Consider the following 16,126-nt stretch of genomic DNA (forward strand, 5'->3'; position numbering starts at 1 on the left):
AACATGTAACACATGTGAAAGATATTGTGAACACTCATGAACTATATCAAAAAGAAAAATAATTAGGGTTAAAAAGAAAAAAAGCCTTGGCCAGGCGTGGTGGCTCAAGCCTGTAATCCCAGCACTTTGGGAAGCCAAGGCGGGTGGATCACCTAAGGTCAGGAGTTCGAGACCTGCCTGGCCAACACAGCAAAACCTCGTCTCTACTAAAAACACAAAAATTAGCTGGACATGGTGGCGGGTGCCTGTAATCCCAGCTACTCAGGAGGCTGAGGCAGGAGAGTCACTTGAACCTGGGAGGTGGAGGTTGCAGTGAGCTGAGACTGCCACTGCACTCCAGCCTGGGCAACAGAGTGAGACCGTCTCAAAAAAAAAAAAAAAGCCTTATAAACATTTTATTTTTCCTGGATTGACTCTTGTACAGTAAAGATGCTACACCATGGGTATAGAACTGAGCTATCCAATATGGCAGTCACTAGCCACATGAGCACTTGACACATGCTTAGTGTAACTGAGAAACTAGATCTTAAATTTCATTCTATTTAAATGGCCACATGTGGCCAGTGGCTACCACACTGGACAGCACAGTTATATATCAATACCACTGTTACTGATAACCTACTGGAGTGAAAAGAGAAAAGCCACAAAACCTTCCTACCTTCCTCTATCAACTATTCTCATGTCACCATCTGAGAAACTGGATCTTAAATTTCATTTTATTTAAATGCATTTAAATAGCCATATGTGGCCAGTGGGTACCATATTGGACAGCACAGTTATACATCAATACCACTTTAACTGATAACCTACTGGAGTGAAAGAGAAAAACCTCAAAACCTACCCACCTTCCTCTATCAACTATTCTCATGTCACCATTTGAAAGGCAAAAGTACAGCCAATAGCAATTTTTGGTGAACAGATGAAAAACACACTAAGTGAAAAGCCTTCACATAACAGAGCTGGCTTCCTATCAGTTAGAGTCTCAGAGAAATAGTACTGATTTATGTTAGGCTACTGACATATGAACATGGCTTTCCACTCTTGCTCTGGCTAGCACCAACAGAAACAGAAATGTATCTCATCCATCTGTGTATCTCTGGTACAGTTTGTCAAACGAATGGAATCCTTATACCAATGACTCTCAACTGTACTTATATGTTCTCTCTGGTTGGTATTCAAGCCCAGCATCTGAATTTCTCTTCCTATTTTTGAGAAATCCCCACAATTTATAAAGCAGAACCTGCTTCCCATTATATATTTACCAGCTTCATTTGCAGCTAGTGTACAGACACATAATTCAGGCTCCATCAGCAAACACATCAACCCTACATTTAAGTGTGAACTAATGAGAGAAAGTGGGGACTGTGGCTAATCCATTCTGGATAGCAGCAGCAAGCACATCCAATTTCCAATAGGGCCAGCATGAGTGGTGTCAGGGTCAGGGATGCAAAGTAACTGACACAATCAAGGTTCTGCAAAGTGTCTTCACAGGCTGAGTTCTATGATGTGATTTGAGGCACTGTTCCAGGCTGTATAGCTATTGTGGAAAGCAGAATAATGGCTCCTTAGAGATGTCCACATCCTAATCCCAGAACCTTGAATTTTATCTACAACAGGGATTTTTCAGGTGTGATTAGTTAAGGATTTTGAGAAAGGGAGAGTGTATTGAATTATCTGGGTGTGTCCAATGTGATTACAAGGATCTTTCTAAGTGAAAGAGAGGCAGGAGAGTCAGAGAAAGAGAGTGGTGGGGGAAGTAGAATATAGAGTAATGTGACTACTGGCTTTGAAGATGGAAGGGGGCCATGAGCTAAGGAATGTGGGCAGTCTGAAAAGCTGGAAAAGGCAAGAAAAAGGATTTTCCTCCTAGACACTCTAGAAGGAATGGCACCTTGACTTTAGCCTGGTAGGACCCATTTTGGACCTCTGACCTCCAGAACTGTTGTGTGTTTTAACCCCACCATGGTGGTAGTAATTTGTTAGAGCAGGAAAAGGAAACGAATACCGCTACTGGTCCTACATCTCCAGCCCTTTCACTGCTTAAGTGAGCCAGTGTTTTTTCTGTTCCTTGCAACTAAAAACCTAATAAACTCCTGTATTCTTAAATTCTTACGTCTACAGTGTTATTAGCATTTCTTTAAAAAGACAGTGACCAGCCTGGGCAACCTGGAGAGACCCATCTCTACAAAGAAAAAAATTCCAAAATTAGCTGGGTGTGGTGGCGTGCGCCTGTAGTCCTAGCTACTCAGGAGGCTGAGGTGGGAGGATCATTTGAGCCTGGGAGGTAGAGGTTGCTGTGAATACATGACTGGAGTCCAGCCTGGGTGACACAGTGAGACCCTGTCTCAGAAAAAAAGAAAAGGCCAGGTGTGGTGGCTCACGCCTGTAATCACAGCACTTTGGGAGGCCAATGCAGGTGGATCACGAGGTCAGGAGTTCAAGACCAGCCTGACCAACATGGTGACACCCCATCTCTACTAAAAACACAAAAATTGGCCAGGCGTGGTGGCGGGTGCCTGTAATCCCAGCTACTCAGCAGGCTGAGGCAGGAGAATCGCTTGAACCCAAGAGGTGGAGGCTGCAGTGAGCCGAGATGGCACCACTGCACTCCAGTTTGGGCAACAAAGTAAGAATCCGTCACAAAAAAAAAAAAAAAAGGCCTGTGACACAGTTTATACAGTTTTTGCTTCTTTTCATTGCTTAAATCAAGTGTGCTTGGTTTTATGTAACAATGAAGAATAGTACTAATTATTCAGATGCTACCATTCCTTGAAGACTGAATATGTCAATTACTCTGAGAAATTCACGTAATTCAAAATGTTTGCAGTAAGTGCAATCTCATATATTATTAGCCAACATTTACTGGGTGTCAGTATGGTTCTAAGGTTGTCCCAAAATAATTAAGAGAAAGCCCTCCTCTTAAATGACAACATGAGAACAACATGGTGCACACACAAAAGAGAAACATCTACTCATTTACCTGAGAAAATTCTAAGATGATCCAAAGAAAGACTTTCTGGAAGAAGGAAATTTTCAAGAGCAATGTAAAGTCACATGAAAGAAAGAAATTAAGACTGGGAAGTGAGTAAAGGAAAGCTGTCCCTTTTCCTAGTTAACCACAGTCTTGCTGTCTCAATTTCAGGTAACAATAAATTTCCAAGGGTAAACATTAAATTCAAAGATATCAGGTCACATATAAAGTATAGCTTTAGTAATCTGTTACTTTTTAAAAGTTACATTGAATTTTCCTTTAGAAGCAAGTTATTATCCAAGATTTAAATTTCATACATGCAAAATTATAATCCTCAGTGTCAGAAGCTGGCACCTAAACATCTCTATGTAATAACCAAGCCAGTGAGGAAAATGGAATCCAAATCTTCTGCAGTGAAGTTATCCACAAAAACTGGCAAGTCATTCACTACTTGTACTATTAGCCCTGATAGGTCAAAGTTATTTTCCCCCATAATAGCTGGTTCTCAATATTCCCCAGTGTTCTAGGAAATAAACTGTATCTTTGTAGTGATACTAACTAAAGACAAAACCTGCAGAAAGAACAGCTATAATAAGGGAGGAATAGCAGGTCAACTAGTCAGTAAGATAAAGCAATCTAAATGAATTAATTTCAAATATACAAGAAAAACTTATCTCCCCTCAGTAAGTTTTTTGGCAAAACTACCCGGCCCACTTCCCGCTTATTATCTACAAAGAAAAAGTGCATTAGGAAGGTTGACATTGATGAGAAGAGTGTTCAGATTATATATGTTTATAATTCTACATATTACATTATGTTTTATATAAACAAAAATAAAATAAAAACAAAATCATACAATCCTAAGCAAATAAGATTATAAAACTATACAGATACAGATAGAATCAGCCTGATATCTAGGTTCAAAACCCAGCTCTGCCACTTTCTGCATGTATGTCTCCTATGCCTGTTTGCCTAGCTGTATAACAGAGCAATAGTAGTATACATCTACTATTCAAAGAGTTAATAAACACACAATATTTGGAATACTGTCTGGCACAACATAAAAGTGCTGGCTATTACTATTAACAATCATGTCAAAAGAACAAACAAACAGCCTCTCTGTGAAGTTATTCCTTATTGCTAGTCTATGCAAGCCTCAGTGTCAGAACTGAAAAAAGAAAAGGTATGTCAGTGTATGCCAGATTACATGCGAATGGAAGCTAACCCAGAAGCTATATGGCAGATGGTCTAAGAGTATAATAAAGAAGCCTTTCAAACAACAGGTCAAAATGATTACTAAAAACATTATTTATAAAATAATAAAATCACATACCAAAAAATTTTTAAATAAAGGATATTAACTCAGGAGTCTCCTTCTAAGTTTCACAAAGATTAATATTAAAGGATATAACTATATGGCCACATCAGGATATACTGCACACCTCTCCCAAATCCAACACAAAAGCAAGTAACCCTCATACAAAGGAAATGCTAACAATTCCCTGTTAGCATTTAAAGGGAGGGAGAATTGTTCCTGGTGACACATTCTTGAGAGCTGCCATCACTTGTAGCTTCAAATCAGCTGCCAAAAATAGTGGAAAGACTAATTGTTATTTCAGGTATAAAGAAACAGCACAGGTAACAAAAAAGCAGAAAGCATGAGGGTTATTGTGGTATGAGCTGGCCCTCTATCGGTGAGTTCCTCATCCATGGATTCAACCAATTGTAGACCAAAAAAAAAATTTTTTTTCAGAAAAAAATAACAATTTTTAAAAATACAAATTAAAAAGCAATATAGTGTAACAACTTTTACATTGTATTACATATTGTAAGTGATCTAGAGATGATTTAGAGTAGACAATGTATGCAGGTTATGTGCAAGTACTATGCCATTTTATATAAAGTAGCACCTACAGATTTTGGTATTGTGGGGGTCCTGGAACCAATCTCCCACGGCTATGGAGGGATTATACTGTGTCTATCTTCTCATGTAATTCTCCTAGTAATTCTACCATGGTCATTTTACAGGTAGCCAAGGTAAAAAACTAGAGAGGTTCAAGGTTACACTGCTAGTATATAATAGGGATCTGAACTCAGGACAACCAAAATACAAATTAAGCCAGTCTTAATTCAAACTCCTTGGCTCATTCAACTTGCTATGCCATGCTGCTGTCTTAGGGAGCCAAAAAGACCTGTGTATGAGTTTAAACAACCAAATTAATATATTACATTAGAAAACCAGAAAGCAATTAATCTGTTACATTATTTTCCTTTCATAAACCAGAATTTATGGCCAATATGCCTTATTATTTGAGTTGTGGTTCTTAAAATGGTCTAACCTTTTTTCATCAAAAAACAAAACTAATGATTATTTCAGACAAAGTATAATACTGTCATTTTGGTTACTTAAACAGAAATTGAGGAATATGATTTCATAGAATTAGATATTAAAAGTACAAAAATTTCACCTCATAATATATTACACAAGTTGTATGTATGCACACACACAAAATTCTGCAGATGTCCTAAGACACTCTTTAATGTCCAAATTTATCCTATGGTGGTTCTCTCAACACTATGCTTTTTTACTTTTTTCACCAGTAATAAAAAAAATTTCAAGTAAGCAGTCTTTAACTCATTTTTCTCTTTGAATACCATCTTCCAGTTGCATTTTCCTTTGATTACCTCACTACTAATTATCTCATTACTGTACAGTATCTCAAAGATAATCTGGTTAGGTGATCACGTGATACAAAAGTAAATAATTCGTAACCTTTCTAAGAGGCAGTATTAGTAAAACAGACACATCCATTATACTGTATCCCAACTAACACAGCACTAAAATACTATTATATGTCTTTAGGAAGAAGAAGGAAAGAAAAAGAACCCAACTTCTGCGATCTGAGAAAAGAACCCAAAGAGTTTTGGGAAACAGATGAGAATATTAATGCAATATAGCAGTTATAACAGACTTTCAGAATCATGCTTGTCATTTAAGACAAGACACAAGAGTAGGAAAATGCCATCAAGAACTGTGAGAACAAAACACTAATCATCAAAGGGTCTGCAAAGTTTTTCTTCTTTATGACTTGAAAAAGTTAAATCCAAAGACACTTCACTTAACCTTAGTAACTAAAGATTTCTGATATTTCCCCCTAATGCTACAGAACTTCTCCTTCCCACAACTTTACCTCCATTCTACCTCCTTATCTCAAGGTGAGGATTCTATAAATGAAGTCCTATTAGCCCAAAGCTGTTTTCAGAATTACATGTACATTAGTCCTCCATTATCCATGGGAGATGACTCTGTGGATGCCTGAAACTTCAGGTGGTAACAAACACTATATACACCACTTTTTTCCTATACAGATTTACCTATGATAGTTTAACTTATAAATTAGGCACAGTGAGAGACTAACAATAGCTAATAATAAAATGGAATAATTATGACATAAGCTATAATAAGTTATGTGAACATGGTCTCTCACTCTCTCAAAATATATTGTACTGTACTCACCTATTTTCTGACCACCTACTTTTAGTTACCATTGACCACAAGGTAACTAAAACCATAATTAAGGGAGGACTACTGTACTCACTAACACTGTCATCATTTCCCACGTAATCATTTAATAATGTTCCAAATAGCAATTTTTTTTTTTTTTACCTAAGATGAGGCTACTTACAAAAGTAGGGGGAGGAAATCTAAATCTTTACATATCTCAAGAGGAAGTACTGTAGGCATTATATAAATCTTTCTCTCTTGTGTCTCCCTATTCCAGTAGGAATGTGCATAACACACACCAGCTACTCAAATATAAACTGCTCCCTTAAGATTAATGACCAGGTTCACTGAAAAAGAACCTTAGACCCCCCACCCCCACACAAAAAAATGCAGAATGAGATATGGACTAATCAAAATCTCTAATTTATATGGCCTAATGTGACTGGTAGTCTCAATCTGATCATAATGTTTACATCAACCAAACTCAGTCATTCCTAGTATCAGGATTCTTTTAGAGTTCTTCAAACACACTGCACTGAGGCATTTACTCATTTTGTTCTTTGCCTGCTATACTCTTCTTTTTTACCTGGCTAATCCTGCTCATCCTTTTAAAATTCAGCCCACAGGGAATGGTGGCTCATGCCTATAAATCAGGATTCTTTTAGAGTTCTTCAAACACACTGCACTGAGGCATTTACTCATTTTGTTCTTTGCCTGCTATACTCTTCTTTTTTACCTGGCTAATCCTGCTCATCCTTTTAAAATTCAGCCCACAGGGAATGGTGGCTCATGCCTATAAATCTAAGCAACTTGGGAGGCTGAGGCAAGAGGATCACTTAAGGCCAGGAGTTCAAAACCAGCCTGGGCAACAGAGCTAAATCCTGTCTCTGAGAAAAATAAAAAAATAAGTAAAACTGAACTCTGGTGCTCAACTCCAGAAGCTTTCCCTAAACCTCCTATGCAGGAAAAGTTCCACTTCCCTTAGTACACTCATGGAATTCCTTGAAAACATTTCACACTGTATTTACCACATTATATTGAAATATTTGTGCCACATCTGTCTCCCTCAGGAGCCACTATCCTAAAGAGTAAGCATCGGTTCATTTTTATATTCTCAGAGCCTAGCACTGGCATACGGTAAATAGTCCTAAATGTTTTGCAAAAACAAAACAAAAGCATGACAATTTTATTTAACACCAATTATGTACACTGTACATTTAAAAGATGCTGAAACATGGTCTCAACCATACTTAGTCTAGCTGCAGAGATAAGTCACATATAAAAAAAGAGATCATTACAAAATTAAGAAATTACAAGTACCAAATGACTAAGATACAGGAAATGCTACAAAGTTTAAAGAATGCAGAAATCACCAGAGTACACAAGGAAGTCTTCACAAAAGAAGGTGAAGTTTAAGCTAAGCTAGTACAGTATGGCACTTCCCACATGGGAAATGACATGGGAAGAGAGATTTAAGCAGGAATGCATATGCCATGATTAGAAAACAATGAGATTACTCTGGCTAAGGCAGTTGGTTTCTATCAGGGAGTAAGAAGACATCATGAGGCAGAGGTAGGTGCAGGTCATTTTATGGAAGGCCAACAATACCAGATAAATGAGTTTAAGGAAGTGAAAGCCATATACAAATACTTTTTCAAGACTATTAATATAGAAGCAACGCAAAGATTAATTGGCAGGGGGACAGGTGGTAAAGAACCTGAAAAAGAACCAGAATTTGTTAAACACATGTAAACCTTTGTTATTTTAACACTGACAGCAATTTTAGGAGATCAATGTTCCGTTTTACAAATAAAGAAATCAAGACACAGAAATGTTAAGTTGTTAGCCCACACAGAAAGTAGCAGATGGTGCTTAAAGCCCCAAATCAATGCTTCCTTCTTGATACTTGCAGGAAGAAATGCAGGTAAGGTAACAGTAGGAAGAATTTTTCAAAAGAATGGGCAATGTAATCAGAATCATGAAATCTTGATGCTAAACGCAACAGAGCTCAGAACACCCTTTAAAGCCTCTGTGTATATACCACTGCCAGTATGAACTATTTGGTAATTGAGTACTTACTTGCATGCCCAGTGAAACTACTTGAGGGCATATTCTCTTTTTATCCCCAGGGACCTGGGATATAGCATGGCCCAAACTGAATGTTTATTGGTGGAATGGATAGAAGGACAGATACAAGAGAGGGGGACACACAGAGGAAGGAAAACAAAAGTGTGAGTTTGAGAGAAAGGAAAACAATCAGTAAATGAATTTGGCCACCGTGAGGTCTTTGGCACCTTTGGAAATGGCAATTTCAATAATGTACTCAGAAAAAAATGGACTGATAGCAAGGGATTAAGGAAAAGTAGATGGTAACTAAAGGAAAAACATAGGTTAGGGCAAACTTGAAATGCTTGGCCATAAAACAAAGGTAAAGAAGGACAGAACTTAAAAAGAAAAATCAGGTCAGGAAGGCCTTTTAAGGGAAAATTGAGATTGGTTCATAGAAAGTAAGATCGGTAAAGGGAATAATTTAAAAGAAGAGAGCGACACAACTGAAAAAAGATCTTGAAGGATGGTAAACATTAAAGAGTACAGTTAAACGAAGGGACTCTGTAGGATCCTGCCTGACCAAATTCCTTTTCCCTTTTTGAGGCCTATAGCAGCCACCAAATCTTTGAACTACCACTTCCACATCACCACTTCTCTGTCCATAAACCTACCTTATCTAAGAAAAACTTAGATGTGGTCAGCATACTAATTAATGCAATGTATTAAGTGAGTGAATCAATTTTTAAAAAATTTATTTGGAATAAAGGAGCCATGAGTTGTTCTTCCCGCCTGAAATGGCAATTTGCCCAATATCCACTTTTTAAAATCCCATCCATCTTTCAATATCCAAACCAAATCTCACCTCCTCAAAGACACCCTCTCCACCCCATCTCCACCTCTGTTGGAATAAACTTCTTGCCTATACTTACATAGTACCTTTGACCTACTATTATAGCTACTTAAATGTCTTTCTTTTAATTTGCCAAAGGCAAAACCCCGGTAATTGTGCTCTACACAATAAGTATTCAATAATTGCCAGTAAAAGAGAACACAGATTTAAGAAATTAAAATATGTACAAATGTTTATGGATAATGTCTGCCTATGGTAACTAGCCTATTACTACCTAAAATAAAACTGAAAAGAAAATCTAATCTGTGGCTTAGAGGAGAAAACAAGAAAATGAACCCATGCAGTGCATATATATCTTTACTACATATATTTTCTAAATCAGTGGTTCTCAACTGGGGGTGAATTTACAATCCAGGGGACATCTGGCAATGTGTGGACATTTTTTATTGTCACGATTGCAAGGGAAGATACTGGCATTTAATGGATAGAGGCCAGGGATGCTGCTGAACATCTTACAATGCTCAAGACAACCCACAACAAAGAACTATCTGGACCAAGTTGTCAATAAGTGCCAAGGCTGAGAAATCCTGTTGTAAATGAAACAGACAAGAAAAAAACCCAAAGCTGCCACATAGTCTACTTGAGATTCCTAAAATTTTCTTAGACAATTAGTAGAATCACCTCCTTTTTCCACTGACTAAAAACTGGGTCTAAGGGAGAGTAAAAACAATGTTCCTAAGCAGCTCCATTTACATACTAACAAAAAAAGAGCTGGTTACAAGCTGTCACTTACCATGTGACATACCTGCCAAAATTCCACTCTTGTATTTCCTTGTAAATGCTTAGTTACAATTTCCCAGACAGCTGATAAGTCTATTCATAACAATACAGCAACTAAACTAAAATATAGCTTGACTGCAAAACTTTAATGGCAATATATAATGGCCATCTGCCAATATACCTACAAACAGATGAATAATCCACTATCTACAAGACGTATGCTTTATAATTTATTCTCTACACAAGATCAATTAAACTAACCCATCTAAACTTTCAGGCACTCATTCATGACACTAATACAAAAATTTGAAAGGCTAGCCGGAGGCAGGAAACAATTTTTCTCAAGTATAAAACACACCAGCCCTTTTAAAGTGTGAACCACTCTCCACCTCAAAACTGCCTCATGAAACTTGCAATACTAGTGGGTCCAGATCTTACTGTAACACATCCATTAAAAACAACAACAAAAAACTCAGCAATTGCTTCTTCTACCATGAAGGCAGAAGACCACAGCTGTTAGAAAGCAAAGAAATGATACCTAAGATAGGACAGGAAGTATACATTTTGAATCCAAATGAAACCACAAGGGAAGCAGAAATTAACTGCCAAAATAATTTAGTCAGACAATATCCAAGCAGGTAATAAGCTATTAACACTGTTATAACAAAGACTTATAAGCCTAAAGAGACAGTCATTCATTCAAAAAATGTCACCACCTTTGGCTGATATTCCGGGACAAAAGCTACTTTACATTCTGTAAAGCATGTACCTGGTGGAAAGGAAGGGGAAGGGGCAGGTGAAGAAGACTTCGTGGACCACATGGACTAAAATCAGCATGTGCTCTAAGACTTCTAGAAGCTTCAGGATACAGTGACTATCTGATCTAGCATTACTAGACTCTTCTAGAACCTGGAGCCCATCCTATTTAGTTATATATTCCTCCCAATGCTCCCACTATCTTCTCTGTTCCTCTCCCCAGGCTAGGATAAGGCTTAGCTTGCTACTTTATCCAGCCTTATCTCCACTATCTCTCTGTTTCAAGATTTATAGTGATACATTTTTATTTTATACCATATTGGATATTTTACTTCCTATTTAAATGACAACCATTTTTCTGCTGGCTTAGAAAACAACCCTGTGGCTGTTATATTAGTAACAAAATTTCTGACAAGTGAGCCACTGAGATGCAGCGTCTTCACTATACATGTATCATACAAAAAATATATGTATATATACACACATATGTATATATGTATATACACACATATGCACGCATATGTATATATGTACACATATGTATATATGTACATATATATACATATGCACACATATATATACACACACACACACACACAAAACAAAACAGATACTTTCTGGACCTTTCCTGTAAAGGAGTCTAACAGTAGGAATCCACTTCAAGTGGATCTCACTGAAACACTCACAGCATAGGAAAAAATTAGAGACAAAAGAGAATAGTGAAGGAAGACAAGGAGGAAAGTTGAAGGGAGCATAGAGTATGAACAGTGGCTCCCACAATGGCAGCAGAAGTCATTCGGTGGCACCTGTGCCACCTTTTATAACAGGATTTGACCTGTTTGACTGGTATTCCCTATAGCTATGATTATTCTACTTTCTCATCTTCCAAAACAACTTTGATGTCTTCTCTGTCTGGTACTTTAATACTTCCCCCACTCCTGCTTTTCCAACTTCGATATGTTAATTTCCACTTTTCTTTTTTTCAAAATGCCATTATTTTAAAGCATAATATTATACCTCACCTGCGGCCTATCCTAACCTTCTCCTACCCCCATCAAATGAACTGTATTCAATACACCCTTTCTTTTACTCAACAGAGGTGTCAAAGTCTTTTAAAATCTTTCATTCTGTCATAAATCAAAAGAGAAAATACTCTGAATTCTCCTTCAATTTGAGTAATAAATTCCCAATGTTATTCGGCCTAGAACCCTCATATTTAAGATCATATTTTTATTTTTATAAAACATAACAAAGTATTTTCAACTTAACTGATTCTCTTAGAAGTCTTTTCAGTGTATTAAAAAGATACTTACCTTTCAACAAACAAAAAATTTCATTATCCTTTCCTGCCCAGAATATCATCATCTTTCCCACACAGAAGATAGGTTTTCTTCCTTTCATCTCTGCTCTATTTTTATAACTTGAGACTAATTCAGTTCCCTTGATGTTGAATTCTCTCTTTATTGGTCTTACTGGGACTTCTTGCCTCCTATCTTCATTTCTGACACTTCTGAAACAGCCATCTTGCTTCTTGGTTTCCCACCACCCCACCATTTCAATGCCAGACATCCCAGCTCATTTACTCTAACAAATTAAAATTCAGCCAAGACAAAACTAATTTTCATCTACATGAGGCAGGATCTGTAGCTACAGAGATTAAAAATTGCCCAGTCATGATCTTCCACCACTGACAAAGGTAGGCAAGAAAATTCTTCAAGTCAAGGTCACGAAAACAATTGCTACACCCCCCAACCACATCCATTCAGCAATACTCAGCATCCTCCCTGAAGTGTCTATAAAAACCAACAGTTCTATTTTCAAAGAACGTGAACATAATGCTTCCCTAAAGACATTCTCTAGTGTCCCCACTGCAGACTTTAAATGGAATGATTATCTAAAAGAGGAGGAGGGAAATTCAGACTGGCACAAGCCTTTATGATTCCCACAACCACCACCTAGGTCTCAGACTTCTAACACTTGTTTTAATTTACTTAGGACAAATGCCTAAGATTGAGACAAGACTGGCTCCAGGAATCTTTAAGGGACCCCAGGACCTATGCCTCCCCCATTTTGCCTGCTCAATTTTAGCTGAAAAATATCATTGTATTCATTTTTTTTTCTCCCTTCTTCAAAGAACTAAGTTCATCTCAAACTATCATTGGTTCCACATCTAAGGAAGTCCTCCCTACCATGTCAAGCTATAAAATATAAGGTACATTAACAAGAAGCCTCTCAAAGTCCACTGATCTTCCCCATTAAAAGTACCACCACTCTGCCAATTTGTTTTTCATAACTTTCTAGATCCACTGCCAGTACCTTATTCAGGACCAAAGTCCCAAAGGGAATCTTTTGTAAGGAAAATAACCTTACAAAAAGGACCAATTTTGAAGTCTTCCCCTTTTCTAAGCAGTAGTCACTCCCCAATTAACGTCAGGCTCTAACAACCTTACTTTTCTCTGTTATCCACCACTACATTACACAGAGTCATTTTCCTAACACATAGCTGTGAACATATCAATTCTAACAAATCATCTCAGATTCTCCATTGTCTACCCATTTTAACTATAAATTATGGAACATGATATTCAGGATCCTCTTAAATATGGTCACCTTATCAAATAGGATTTCCCCGACCACTTTGTCCAGATAAAACAGTACATCCCTGTCTTACTTTATTCCTCTTCCTAGTGCTTGTGACCACCTGATATATATTTAACTGCTATGTTTACTGACTGTGCCCTTCTACTATAATATATCCTCCCATGTTCACCTTTTTATTCACCAGTGTACCCTCAACACTAGAATATATTATGTTCTCAACTTATATTTGTGGAAAGAACAGATGAACACTGACATGCAGTGTACTACAGCTGACTTGAAGTTAGAAGACCTACATTTCAGTTAGTTTCCACATACCAGCTATATGAGCCTCAACAATTTTACCTTCTTTGGGCTTACATTCCTCATGTGTAAAAGGAAAGGGTCAAACTTGATAATCTTTACAACTCTTAAGTTTTCTCAGCTATATCACACTACCTTGTTGTCTAACTGGACTGAATACCTCCCTTCCCCCCAGCTTCCCTACCTACATAACTCTGCTCAGTTTCCTTCCATTTGGAATTCCCCTCTTCTCAATCCACATCTGTCAAAATGAACATTAAGGATGAACAATATCCTAAGTGCCATTTTCTTGAAGTCTAAGAAACTGTAAGCTCTGTAAAAGGAGGATGGAGTTCTTCTTTTTCTATTCTCAGATGTTGGTACAATGCCTCCCATACAGGTGATCAACAAAACAACTAATGAATCATGAGTACATGAATGAGCAAATAAACAAAGTCTTTCCTGATTCCCTCCCATTGCTCAGGTGATCTCCTGCCTTTGGACTCAAAACACTTCGTATCTTTTATTTTTATTTATGTATTTACTTATTTATTGAGACGAAGTTTCACTCTTGTTGCCCAGGCTGGAGTGCAATGGCGCCATCTCGGCTCACTGCAACCTCTGCCTCCCGGGTTCAAGCGATTCTCCTGCCTCAGCCTCCCGAGTAGCTGGCATTACAGGCGCCCGCCACCATGCCCAGCTAATTTTTTGTATTTTTAGTAGAGACGGGGTTTCACCATGCTGGCCAGGCTGGTCTTGAACTCCTGACCTCAGGTGATCCTCCCGCCTAGGCCTCCCAAAGTGCTGGGATTACAGGCGTGAGCCCCCGCGCCCGGCAACATTTGGTATCTTTCATGGTACTTACACTCTGTGCTGTTTAATTTACTTGCCTAATAGATACTCAACTGCAAATTCCTTAAGACTAATCAGCACCCTGATGGTTTCCATATCTCTTTATAGCACCTACAACAGATCTTTGTCATAGCTGTATTTATTTGAAATATTAAACAACAAAGGGATATCTAAGATGAAGAAAAGGACCTCAAATTACAGACATCATTCCAACTGTCCTGTGGTCACTGGGCATATATGTCGTGTTAAAATCAAGCATTCAAGCATTATTCAAATATCTCATCATTCTCTTCTCTCCCTATTATGCTTAATAAAACTTTACTACTTTAAAAATTATAATGGCCACCCTATGTATCAGGTAACTACACACCTCTTGCAATATACATATAGGGATCCACACACGTCAATACTTTCATGTCACTAAACAGCTAAAGTGACTTTTCCACTCATTTCAGACTTCCACCTCATCCAACTCCCTCCTCCGCAAGGTATGAAACAATTTTTTAAAAAACATCTTTCCATAAGGCCTCCCTTTCTTAGTTCTGCTCCTGAAAGACAAAAAGGACCAATTTTAAAGTCTTCCCCTTTTCTAAGCAGTAGTCACTCCCCAGTTAATTTCAGGATCTAACAACCTTACTTTTCTCTATCAAGATTTTTGACCCACTTTACCTCTGCCTCCAAGCTCTTACTCAGCTTCCATGGAACCTTTCAGCTGATACAAAAGCTGGTGTCCTTCCATTCAATATGTTCTCGCCATCAGGTACTAAGTTCAACCTATCTACATCTTCATCCTGAAATGTGCATCAATCGCCGCGCCCCCCACCCCAGACACACATCTCGCACACACACACACTATACCCATGTGTCACTCTACCTCTGACATACAAGTTCCTTACACCACTCTTAATGAATGCACACGACTCTCAGAATGGTATCTTCCGACTACACTGATTCTAACCCAGTTTCTTCTGAAAAACCCAACCTTGTCCACAGTGCCTCCCTCTTTCCTCACTTCCCCATCTATTCCCCTTCACGCCTCCCCACACCGCCAACTAACTACAGATGACATTATTCCTCAATACTCCCAACCCGAGAATGAAGAACAAGCTTCAGTTTCCTGCGGTCTCCCTCTCCCCCTGTCTGCCCTCCGCGGTTCCCCCGCCCCAGCACCCCAGGTGTGCAGACTTCCTCCCCGTCCTCTACTCATGCATCGCTCCAACCAATCCCACGCCACACCACGAGTCCCCTGCCACGGGGATCAGACTCCTCCACACCCACCTCCACTCGGGGTCGCCGCCGCCTCCCCGACGTTTCTCTCCACCCCTCGCTAGCAAACCCGAGACCAAGGGCGCGCGCGCACATTCTCACGCTTCCCCAACCTCCCTCCTCGCACCGGGACGAGCTGGCTTCGCCAGAGCTCAGCCCGGGCGGTAGGGGCTAGGCACCCATACCCGTTCCGCCCCCTCCCGCAGATCCCCCTGCA

The 16,126-nt window shown here is 38.7% G+C and overlaps 1 protein-coding gene across 36 annotated transcripts in view; it reads right to left on the reverse strand.

Annotated features, from left to right (window-relative positions):
* SMG7 (SMG7 nonsense mediated mRNA decay factor) overlaps window positions 1–16,126 on the reverse strand; it is an 82,831-nt gene that overhangs the window by 65,144 nt on the left and 1,561 nt on the right. For 13 of the 36 annotated variants that reach the window (XM_063810588.1, XM_063810547.1, XM_063810531.1 and 10 more), the window contains exon 2: window positions 15,014–15,191. The exons of 19 other annotated variants lie outside the window; for them this stretch is intronic. The gene's annotated coding sequence lies outside the window, so the exon portion shown is untranslated. Of the gene's footprint in view, window positions 1–15,013; window positions 15,192–15,921; window positions 16,010–16,126 lie in introns of those variants that run through there. 4 more of the 36 variants (XM_063810553.1, XM_063810593.1, XM_063810502.1 and 1 more) reach the window with 4 other exon arrangements.

The sequence above is a fragment of the Pan troglodytes genome, chromosome 1, assembly GCF_028858775.2.
Source record: "Pan troglodytes isolate AG18354 chromosome 1, NHGRI_mPanTro3-v2.0_pri, whole genome shotgun sequence".
Classification (NCBI taxonomy): Eukaryota; Metazoa; Chordata; class Mammalia; order Primates; family Hominidae; genus Pan; species Pan troglodytes.